At 34.4% G+C, this 12231-nt stretch overlaps 1 long non-coding RNA gene across 1 annotated transcript; it reads right to left on the bottom strand.

The window, feature by feature from the left end:
- Positions 1-4756: 4756 nt before the first annotated feature.
- LOC141621558 (uncharacterized) lies at positions 4757-6381 on the bottom strand. Its single transcript, XR_012532442.1, has 3 exons — positions 6176-6381; positions 5529-6050; positions 4757-5298 (listed from the first exon to the last, which is right to left on the bottom strand). It is a non-coding gene; the product is annotated as an uncharacterized LOC141621558 (long non-coding RNA).
- Between the last annotated feature and the right edge of the window lie 5850 nt (positions 6382-12231).

The raw sequence follows: 12231 nt of genomic DNA, 5'->3' as shown, positions 1-12231 counted from the left end.
TTCATTTAAGTGAACTATAATCTAGCATGCGAGAATGATTAAACTAAAGTGATGGCTTAAAGTCTTGACATCTGCATGTCCATGAAAACTAACATACAACTTATATGAGTCAATTTTCATGCATTTTAGTAGTAGGTGGTTTGGTTTTAGGCGGAAAATGATGCATAAACTAACATGTGAATGAAACGCAATAATAATGAAAAACGTAAAAAAAAACAGTAAAAGTTCTAGTGTGGCCTATCCTATCAAAATGAACAATAAATACAAGTTTGGAATCCATCCTAGGACCCGAGAAGCCTGTCTTGATGTTCCATCTTGATCCATGTAGCGGGAGTGAGCTTGAATCTTCATCTTTAGTCTTCTTTGAAATTACAATAAATAAAATTACATAATTGACCTATTTATTACATTCTAATTTCAAAACCCAAAACTAAAATAAAGGAGATTCGAGATCTCATAATTACATAAAAATCATGTTTCCTTCATTACGAAAACATAATTTGACTAAGGCCACACTAAGTATTACAAATTACAACCGATTGCAAAATTAAATACGTAAAAAAAAATCCATTCATTCGATTCATTCAACAAAATTAAAAGCATCAACTAAAATAAATTAAACATACATTACACAATTCTTTAATTATGTTGATTAATTTATCCAAACCACCTATTTAAATTAAATTAAGTGACAATTCCGCAATTTAATCACATTAATTTCATTCTTAATCCATATTAAACTTGTAATATGAATTCTATCCGTCAAAATTTTAAACTGCTTTAAAATAACTCGGTATCATTTAAATTGTGAACCGATTCACAATAACTAATTGGCCAAAATAAAAAAAATAAAAAACAAAATCCAATTGTTATTTTGGTCTCGGCTAAAAAAAACAATTTTTTTTTTTTTATAAATCAGCAGCTCACGGCTAAAAAAAACAGCCAATAAATAATTTTTTTTTTCCGGAAATAAGGCAAAAACAAGGAAAGAAAAACTTTTCTTTTTCTTTTAGATTCGGCAAAAAGAAAAAAAATTACCCAAAAACAGTTTTTTTTTTTTTTTTTTTTATGAACACTGTTCACGGTGAACAGTACCGAACGAAAAAAAAAACAACAACAACGGCAAAAATAAAAATAAAAATAAAACAACCGTCACAAAAAAAACTTGCGGCAAGAATTGCCCTAAAACAAAACCGATGAAGAAAATGTTTACAGTTGCCATATAGAACGTGATTTAGCAAGTGAATTAATGAACATGATTAATCTTATATGCTAAAACTATATAGCAAAAACAAGTTCTTGTCTCATCGACATGATTATTCCATTAACAATTTAATTTAATCCGAATTAAATCAAGGTATCTACAAATTCATTTTATTATCATCTTAACATATTAAAACAATAATTCATATAATAATTCATATGAATCAAATGGAAATAAATCATCAACAAAGGAAAAACAGGTCGAAAAAAAAACTTCTCTCGGCACAAAAAAAATTCAGCCGAAAACCCTAAAATTTTTTTTTTTGGAAATCCCCATTGTTTACATACATATTTTATGAAAATCATCAAAAATAAAATCGTGGCCTAATGCTCTGATACCACTTGTGGGAAATAATCTGTATACTTCCCTTAATTTAGAAGGATTATAACGATTTAACAATGATGATCAATGGTCATAAACAAAATACATAAACAAAGTATAAAGGATTTAGAATTAACCTTCGGTCCTAGCAAAATTGGCCTAAGAACAATATCAAAATTGATATTCGCCTATTAGTTGCACCCAAGACGATATGAGATATGCCCTTTGATTATGCTAGAAATCGATCTAAAATTTTCTGTAAAATTTAGTTGTTTTGTGTTCTTGTGATGAGAGAGAGAAGGCAAGGTCAAGAAAAAGCATTAGGGTAGAAATAATTCTCTACCTTTTATTTTTATACAGACCGAAATTTTGGAGTCAATTAGGAAAGAAAAGTCTTTCCTACTTTTGGCCCAACTGACCGAAATAAGGAGATTATTCTCCTTATTTTTGGTCTTTCCAAAAATATATAAAGTGTGTTGAATTGTCATCTAGTGAGGATCGAACCCATGACCTCTTGGTTTGTGTACCCTCACTATTACAACTATGACACATTCATCTTGTTGATATTAAACATAACTGATTATATTTAATTACGAATTAACAGATTAATTCGTCCAAGCTAACATTAAATATATTTAACTAAATATAACTTATTATATTTAATATACGAATTGACAGTTAATTCGTCTCAACTTAATATTATTTAATTTTATTAAATAATTATCTCATCAACACATTGACTAACTTTTTAGTCATTTTGGGCATCAATGTGATTATATTTCTATAACCACATTTCTCAAACACGTCCTATAGGTGTGACCTTAAGGGACCAGTTGATCACCGTCATCTGTATGATAATAACGTCAAACTTTCTAGCAAGCCAACCGTTATTAGGTAAACGTTAATCAACTGATTAAATATACGAAGTATACTCTTGTGAACCTGTAAGAGATTTACAAATGTTATCACACTAATTTGTGGAGGACACAAGCTCCAACATACTCCACTTTTGTATATTTTTGTATATAAGAGTAATAAAATGAAATGCGTACTCATTTGAAAGCTCTTTACATACAAAATTATAATTTGTTAAAAAATTAAAGTCAAGTCATATAAGTTATGGTTATATATATCATGCGAATACACATAATAACATTAATAAGACTACAAAATATAAGAATACATATAGCAAATTAGCAACCCATATTTGCCGGTGATCGAATTATGTAGAAATACCAGATCTCCAGAAGACGTTTTCTTAAGAAATTTAGCCCTCAAAACTCCACACTTCTTAACCACAGCTTGACTATTATTTGGTGAAAGTAAGATTTGGCACAGTTACAACTTCAACTTCCAATCTAAAGATATAATTATGGAAAAGGCTTCTTATTTTCCTCAAACTGAACAATGGGCCAAAAAAATTTATGTAATTCTTGTGTGAAACGGTTCAATTATATAATGTATAATTCATGTATTAGCATTAAATGAATAATTCTTTTTAATAAAAGTGGATCGTATATCACATGGTGAGACCGTCTTATTCTTAAATTTGTGAATTTTTTTTTGAAAAGAATAGTGGCAATTGCTACACTGAACATGAAAACACAATAGTGGAACAGTTACAAAGCTAGCAACAAAAATTCATAATTACTCCGTAGTAAGGAGTAATTTTTTAGGGTCAATTAATTTTTACAACCTTATAAATATCAGTTTTCAAAAATTACTACCTTATAAAACAAACTCCTAAAATTACTACCTTCCTAAGCATTAATGCATACAAATTACTACCAATTACCTTTTCCGGTCACTTATAAGAGAATATTCCGTCAATATTTAAAATTTCCCTCTAGAACTTAAAAATTCTGACCAAATTACCCCTCTTCTTATTTCTACTTCTTTTACCCTTCTTCTTCACATGCTTGTTTATTTTCTTCCACCATACCCTCAATTAACATACCATATTGAAAGGTTAGTTATCCTCCTCCTTTCTTCTTTACTTTCATTGTATTAATTGCTTACTTTATGTTGACTAATAATAGATTTGGAGGTTTGTGATGTTTCCAATAAAATTAGGGTTCTTAATTTTTAGTTTTTGATTGCTTTGTAGTTTGTAAAGAAAAATGTCACAATGCTCATTGAATAATGATAATTGCCATCCAAGCAAGGGGTATGCTTTTGTGGGAATCCCATTGTTATTCGCACCGCTTGGACTCATGTCAATCCGGGTATAGACGCTTTGAGACTTGCGTCTTATCTAACCCTAGCAAGAAGGGAAAAGGATGCAACTATTTTTGCTGGGTTGATCGAATTCAGTATGATTGGCAAAGAGATATCATCAATGAGCTTGTGATGGAAAATAAATTGCTTAAGGGTGTGTTTGGATTGAGGGATTTGGAGGGAGAAGAAAGGGAGGGAGGGTAGGGGATTTAAAATCCCTTGTTTGGATAGCAAATGAGGGAGGGATATGGAGGGTGAGAGATTTGGAGGGATCCAATTTCCCTCCTCCAAGTTTAATCAAAATCTCTCCACAATAGGCGGCAAGATTTGGAGGAAAATTGTATCCAAACACCCACAACCTATTCCTTCTCCCCTTCCCTTCTCTCCCTTTCCCTTTCCTCCTTCCCCCTCTCCTCCCCTTCCCCCCACTTTTGTTATCCAAACACACCCTAAAAGTGAACTTGAGATTATGAAAAATGAAATCAGACAACAAAGGGAAGAGAAGAAGCAATCTGATTGCAATTTCATTTTATTCTTGAAAAGTTTAACCATTGTTTTAAGTATTGTTGTTTGCATAATTACAATGGGTATGTATAAGTTGAATAATAAGCAATCTGTTTACATAACTAAGAGTAGTGTGTTTACTAAGTAATTTCTTTTGGTAAGGTGTGTTTTTACTTTTTACTGAGTATGAGAAGAGAATAATCCATTTAATTGTAGGGGTGTTTTTGTCAGCTAACATAAAAACAGACTAGAAAAGATAATTGATAGCAATTTGTATGCAGTAATGCTTAGTAAGGTAGTAATTTTAGGAGTTTGTTTTATAAGGTAGTAACTTTTGAAAACTGTTATTTATAAGGCTGTAAAAATTAATTGTCTCAATTTTTTACTAAGTCGCATTTCAATAAGATTCAAGAAACATGAAATCTATAATTGTTGATCCTCCTTGGGGTCCTGATTTTCCTATCTTCAATGTTGCCTAGTGTCAAGAAACATGCATAAGCAATAAAATAAACATGCATAAGCGTAAAATCTCGCAACCGGGGAGGAAATTGTGTTAGCAATTAATAGAGATGGAATGATTTATCATGGGAAACCAACAGCAGTTTTGAATTGTGACCCTCCCAACCCGCCCAATAATTGCAGCTCTAGGTAAGCTCTTTGCCCTATCATTTACCAAGTAGTAAGTATATGCAAGCTTTTAGAGAAATTCCTTCCCTGCATCATTACAAGTTTTCTCATTATTAAATTAGGAGGCCATTGAAAGAATTCGTTTGGCATAATCACTTAGACATCGCCTTTCACATCTCAGCTTGAGGTTTGCCAGTACAAAATTTGAAGTGTCAATCTTCACTGGCGTGCTTTAACACAAATTTGGGCATAGCAGCTTGAACACTTAGAATAATCTCCAACCTCACCCGCTGCGCAGAAGGGTAGATGACACGACTTCAATAACAATGGGGTGTTCCTTTATTCAGTCTCTACTATTCCTTTTCCTGTCATAAAATCACAGAGTATAAGAACTCACAACCTATTTATTCCTACTCCTAGCTTTAACAATCGTATTATCATCATCATTTAACAAAGTTGCGGGAGCATCATTATATTATTTGAAAATGAAAACTCAATAATTACTATAACACCAGCCTCTTTGCCTAAGTATGAACACCAAGATGAGTAGAACAGGCATTGTCCTAGTACTAGCCTCAAATGTGATAGTACATACCTAGTGGCCTCGAGCAAGATTCATAAGGACGGGACTGAGGAACAATCTAATTTGTATCCAACTAATAATTCCAGCAACATCTACAACTGAATCAATACCTCGTAAAAAACACTATAAATTACAACTTTCAAAAGGATAATAAAATAATTGGGACATCAAACTCTATTATAATCAATTAACACCAACCATTCATAACTTCGGTGAGTAGTGAGGAAGTAGTAGAGAGTTTGAATATATAGTCAGAAATCATAGAGGGAGAAATTTTACTATGTAAGAGTCATATATCAAATTATCAATAATATTTTGAATTGAAAGTGGAAAAAGAGGGTAAAGAAGAAGGAGATGCCCAATAGTTAGTTTCAATTTTGGACAGTTTCTGGAATTATTAGGCTTGTGCTAGATGGTGTCGGAATGCTTGTTGAATAGCTTCGGTTGTTTGGCACAGTTTGGCGGGGCCAAACACAAATTTGGGTATTGGAATTCCGTGTTTGCCGTGGTAATACACGTGAGCTTCCATTTGCGCTGAAAGAAAGAAAAGACAGGAAATCAAAATCGAGGAATAGATTAACCAAATAGAAATTCGAAGGAAGAAAAACGGGGAAAATGAAAATGAAAAGCTTCAATTGTCAATTATAAGGATTAAGAACCTGGAAAAGACACGAAACGGGATTAGTAAAAGTTTAATAAAAATGAAATTTCCAACTCTCATATACTCGTATTCATATGAAGTTAGGTGATGAATTAAAACGTAAAATTGAATTTGGGAAAGATAAAAGGGCATGAGAGAAGTGGACAAATGATGAGGAAGATGAAGTTGAAAGAGGCTGGGGTAATGAAGAGTGAGGAGGTGCTAATTGGGGTCTTTAATGATGGTAATGAGGGGAACAGGAAGAAGCTTTTAGTTAAACGAAAAACGCCAAAAGCAGGGCAAGTAGGTTTGTATTTGTGCTGGTGACGTGGCGGTATGGCTTGAGGGGATTTCTGACGTGGCGAGAATAATATATGGGAAGTTTGTCTTTTTATAATATTTATAGATTTACCATAAATCCATAATACCGTCCTTAACTGACTGCTTGTGTTTAGTATCAAAAAGAAATGCTTGACGGGAAAACATTAAATATGAGAGTGTCACGTGTCTAGCGGTTCTTCTATTATAATTATATATAGATATATAGATAGATGTTAAACTCAATTGGATTATAAGAAGCTAATTCTCAACAATTAATACAATAAATTGAACTTTCTACTTTTCTCTTTGATGTACTCTTTTCAATCTAATCTGTTGGTAACATTGACTTTTGGATGTTTTCAAGGCAATATTTTGACTATATCTTTCTTTATTTATACACGATTTTTACAAAAATGTAATTTTCTAAAAGACTTTTCTCACAACAAATCGAAATATGTTACCAATAGATTGGATTGGAGGGAATACTATATGTGGTCATTATATTTCTGATCGCATATCACACATTTTTTTTGTATGAACAACTCTTTTTTTTTTTTTTTGCCTCCTATTTTTTCTTGTGACGAAAAGTAATTTGTGACACTTCACACCCACTTCCCTTTTAAACTTTATTTTAACCGAGCCTTGTGAGCTTGTGACACATTACAATTATGAATTTGCGTTTTTTTTTGCAATGTGAACAATTAACACTTCATGGACAATCATATTCATAAAACTGGATTAACTAATGGTTAAGGAGCATGCTACAAGTTAATCATGGAAGCTTTGGAAGGAAGTAAAAAAAAACCTTAAGAACATTGATAATTGGATGTGTCACTATGAAGCTTTGAGATAAGTAGGTCCTCTTTATTGTATCAAGTAAAGGAAACACCCTTAATCCTTAACAAAGTCAAAACAACAATTAACATCAAAAAAAAAGAAAAAAGGAAAAAGCATCAAGAATCACCTTTACTAATTGAGGGATATTTTTCAAAGTTTGATTTTTTGTTCAGCCAAACTAATTTCAAGAGTTACACTAATTGATTGAGAACAACTGTCTTCTAGATAAAATTCAAGAGTTACACTAATTAAAGAAATATATAAAATTCAAAAAGAGTTCAACTAGAAGGTTTATTTGATGTCTACATAAAACCAGCTAATTCCTAAATTTAAACGCCACTTACCTTTAATTTCCAATAATCATTAAATGATCCTAACTTTGGAGTCATACTCGCAAAATATCCGCAACAACGGCGCTAAAATCGTATGCTACCAAAGATAAGATTTATAACACTTGTGACCTTAAACTAAATAATACTATAGGGTAATAAGGATTTATCTAAAAGAAAGACGATGTAATTAAAGTATAAATAGTAAAGATTAAGGTAACTAAAAGATGGGGGTTTTATGATTGATTAACTAAATTAATTTACTAGCAAGACAAAGCAATAATTAATTGAGATAAATTCAAATGATTAAAGGACCCGGGTTAACAAACATCAACTATTAACAAACCAACTGATCATCGATTGTCTTCAATTACTCTTAAGAACTCTATTATGGAAATATGAGTTTCCTTCTTCCTGTTAAGGTTAGTCAACTAAATCGAAACGCGATAATAGAGGACCCTAATTATTGAACAATCAAAGTCATGCGTCTAGATTTAATTCAACAAGAGCATTAACAATCAAAGGAAGCAATAAAGATAACGATCTTTAACACACGCGGTTAACGATTTGAATTATATATCTAATCTCTACTTAGTCCTAATAAAGATGAAACGCATACAAATCATTCCCGAAAATGACTCCACTCAACCGAGGACACACCTCGCAAACATCGACAAATAACAACAATTCCAACAACCAAGAAAGATAATGCCAACAACGATACTAATCATGCCAGTACCACAACAAACCATCTAAAATCAATTAAACAGGCAACTGAGTAGGGAAACCCTACCTTTTGCAATCCAAGTACACACAAGCAGTCAATAGCAATTCTCTATGACACCGTCACCTACACACAATAATCACATACCATCACTATAAACCATTCCCCAAAATTAACCCAAATTAGGGGTTGCACAAATTCTAACAATAACAATGATAAACTAATTAGGAATACTAGAGACTTACTAACACAGACGACATAGATAACGAGATCCAAAAGCTCACAATCGATCAACCTTGGCTTAGGATAAGATGAGGATGATTAGAGAAGTTTAGAGCGTTGTTAGGTTTTGTAAAATAATGATTTAGAACTGATTAGAAACTGCTCAACACGCTATTTATACTTCTCTAATCATTTTAATCAAAACCGCGGAAATAACCGGTCAGACCGGTTACTCGGCCGAGTACCTGGGGTACTCGGCCGAGTATCACACTACTCGGCCGAGTGTTCCTGGGCAGTAAAACTGACCAAAAAACACACGACACACTACTCGGCCGAGTGTTCCTGGGCAGTAAAACTGACCAGAAAACACACGACACACTACTCGGCCAAGTTCCTCTATTCGGCCGTATAAACTAAACTCAGAAAACCGTGGTATTAGAGTCTTCCCTATTTAAAAATGAATTTCGTCCCCGAAGTTCACACCCATACCTACATGGCAAGCACACAAACCACTCCACCAACCATCACCACACAACTCTCATCCTCCATCCTCGACACTACTCACCCAACAACGCCTAACGCCTACCTAAAAGCGCAGCTCACAGTATAGCATCAACCATAGAGTAGCCCACATAACCCCATAACTCTATCGAATACCAACAACACAAGGGCCGCCAACTTTGTCTTACTTACATACCGCTCACTAGCAAATTCAATATCACCACCATCTACCAAGCGAGTTGTTACATTCTACCACCCTTATAATGAACTTCGTCCTCGAAGTTTACTCACACTCATAAACGTCACCACCCAAAACAGTCAACACTATTGTAACCATATTTACCCACAACCTTACTCCATAACCATACATATAAAATACATACTACTACAGGCATAATCTTTACCTTTCATAATATCAACCACAAGTCCATCCTTTAATCCACATCAAGACTCAACACTTCCCAAATATTCCACCGTACGCATAACCATTAAACTCTCTTTGTCGCATCCTACTCCTCTTAAGATAAATGTTACGTCCTCGTAACCCAACTTGTACTAGATCCTTAGCTATTCCTTCCCCTTATCACCATCTCATGTCACTGATAATCGACTATAACCTTAACACCGATAACCATTCCCAGTTCCAAGACTCTCTCTCTCTAATTCCATACTTCTAATCATTCCGCACACCACCTAACATATATCACAAAATCCCTAACATAACCACAACCACAACTCTCCCACATTACCGCACAACCACATTTTTTTCTATTCACGTACTTATCCCCACCACCTAACTCACGACCCAAAATTGTTACACACCCACTTGATCCTCAAATTCCCCTTTTTATTCTCATCAAACTCCCCATAACTTAACATGATACTAATTTCCAAACACTTCATACTTACTGCTCTGATAAAAGACTATGAACCAACTGCAACTTCCAGCTCAGTACCCACATGTTTGGCTAATTACTTGCCACAACTATGTCAACAAAAGTCTCATCTAACATAAGATCGAAAGTGTTCCAACCACCTGCCACAACTATGTTTCTTCAACAAGTTATCACTGTAGCTATGGCAACATCGACCACATGTGCAACTCTGTTCTATATTATACTCTTGTCTCACCCACAAGTCAAAATTACAGGAAACAATAGTAAACAGAACAACAATCTATATGCACATACTAGACTGACATAATCTTTCAAAAGTTCATCTCACAAGTACCCCACCTACTCCACCACAACCGATGACAGCATCGCAACACCGCCACCAACAGCCGCACCGCAGCGCAAAAGTACCCGCATCGCAACACGGAGTACCGTGCCCGGATCGCAACCCGGAACACAACAACCACATTACAAATAAAAGTGTCCCGACACAACGATCATCTCATGACTCATCCAACCACGCAACATGTTATATGGAATAACCAGATAACAACGTTATGAATATCATACCATACTACTACTCATGAGGTTAGAACCTCACCCAATTCCCTTACACACATCATAGACCCATAAAAAAAATCTAACTAGCCAATCCTGATCATGTAAGTTACCTCTTGATAATGGATATCTCTCACCCGAGCTTAACTCAGTTGCCCTTCATAACATATCCTCCCATCCACACAATTATCACCACCCGACAAACGTAACCATATCATAAGTACCCAACTACTAGCAAACACCTCTTATATACACATTTTATACTCCCTCACAACCATACATACCAATCAGGCCTCCACAAAATCAACCTCTTTAGAATGACTAACTTCCCTATTTAACATCATCCTTAACCACTAGTGACAACACTATGACACCACCATCTTTCATATAACTACTCTTTTACTATCACCTCTAAATATAACAATTCATTTCCTCTATTTGGTTATCATCCCAAATAACGAACATTAAATCCATCTACAAAAATTACCTCAACAACTATTCAAATTTTATCCTTGATTATATCGTCACCTAGCTCACCACCATAGTCTCATACCATGCAAATACTGTACCAACTTCCTACTCCTTTAATTTCTCAAAACTCATGACTAACAAGTCGTCCCGCAGTTTATATATATCCCTTAACTCACACCCTCATGATAGTACCACACAATTCTATGATTCCTTACTTTAGTGTCCCTTAATTCTTGTGAACATCCACTCAACTTACCATCATCCTTCTCTTCCCATTACTTCCAAAAATCAAATTCCATTAGCCTATATCATTTTCTTTCATTCATTTCTTATCAACAATCCCTCATATCATGTTTCTCACTCATACTCCCCACCGATAGATCCACCCACTCAATGATTTCTCCTTAATTGATTACATCTTCTTTTGGTAATTCTAGAAAACCAAGATTCACTTCATCCCGTGACCTCCCAAATGATTATACACTAGGCTCACCAAATGACCTCCCAAATGATTACATCATTTTTTTTACAACCTTCCATTACACATCTCCTCACCCACCATCGTCATAATCATCTCTCTCCAGAAATCACTATATATCCCAAATTACCATAATTTTCACATCCTTCATTTCAAACTTTTATTTCTCACATTCCTCGAATTTACATTACTACTCTCATCATCACTTGACCATATACGGTCATCACTACACCACTTAAGCCAACGACTAATTCACTCACCATAGCGCACAAAATGTGCTCCTTTTCTAAATAACTTGTCAACTTCGCTTATTCTTTCCAATATCCATCACAATCATGTGTACCCATATCCTCCCTACCAAACATATATCCTTCATAAGCTGGTATTCTCCACATCATATTATCTGGTAACTTATGTAACTAGACCGTCATATATGTAAAAGAATGCTTTATGACCCAAAACATACGTGTATACAAATAACCTACGACTCAAAACAAATGTAAGCACATAGCCGCCGACTCAAAATGACCGCCTAAGAGGTACTCGATTGAGTATATGACGTACTCGGTCGAGTACAGGACACTCGGTCGAGTAACTATACCATTCGATAGATTTCTCGACTCCAGAAGCTGACCCAATTTATCACAGAAATATTACTCGGTCGAATACGGGTTACTCGGCCGAATACGCAAGTTACTCGGCCGAGTTCTGGCACAGTTCTCAGCAATGTCCAGTTTTCGT

Source organism: Silene latifolia, chromosome X (assembly GCF_048544455.1).
Source record: "Silene latifolia isolate original U9 population chromosome X, ASM4854445v1, whole genome shotgun sequence".
In the NCBI taxonomy this organism is placed as follows: domain Eukaryota; kingdom Viridiplantae; phylum Streptophyta; class Magnoliopsida; order Caryophyllales; family Caryophyllaceae; genus Silene; species Silene latifolia.
The sequence above is the reverse complement of the archived record's forward strand: the minus strand, read 5'-3'. Positions and strand labels throughout refer to the sequence as shown.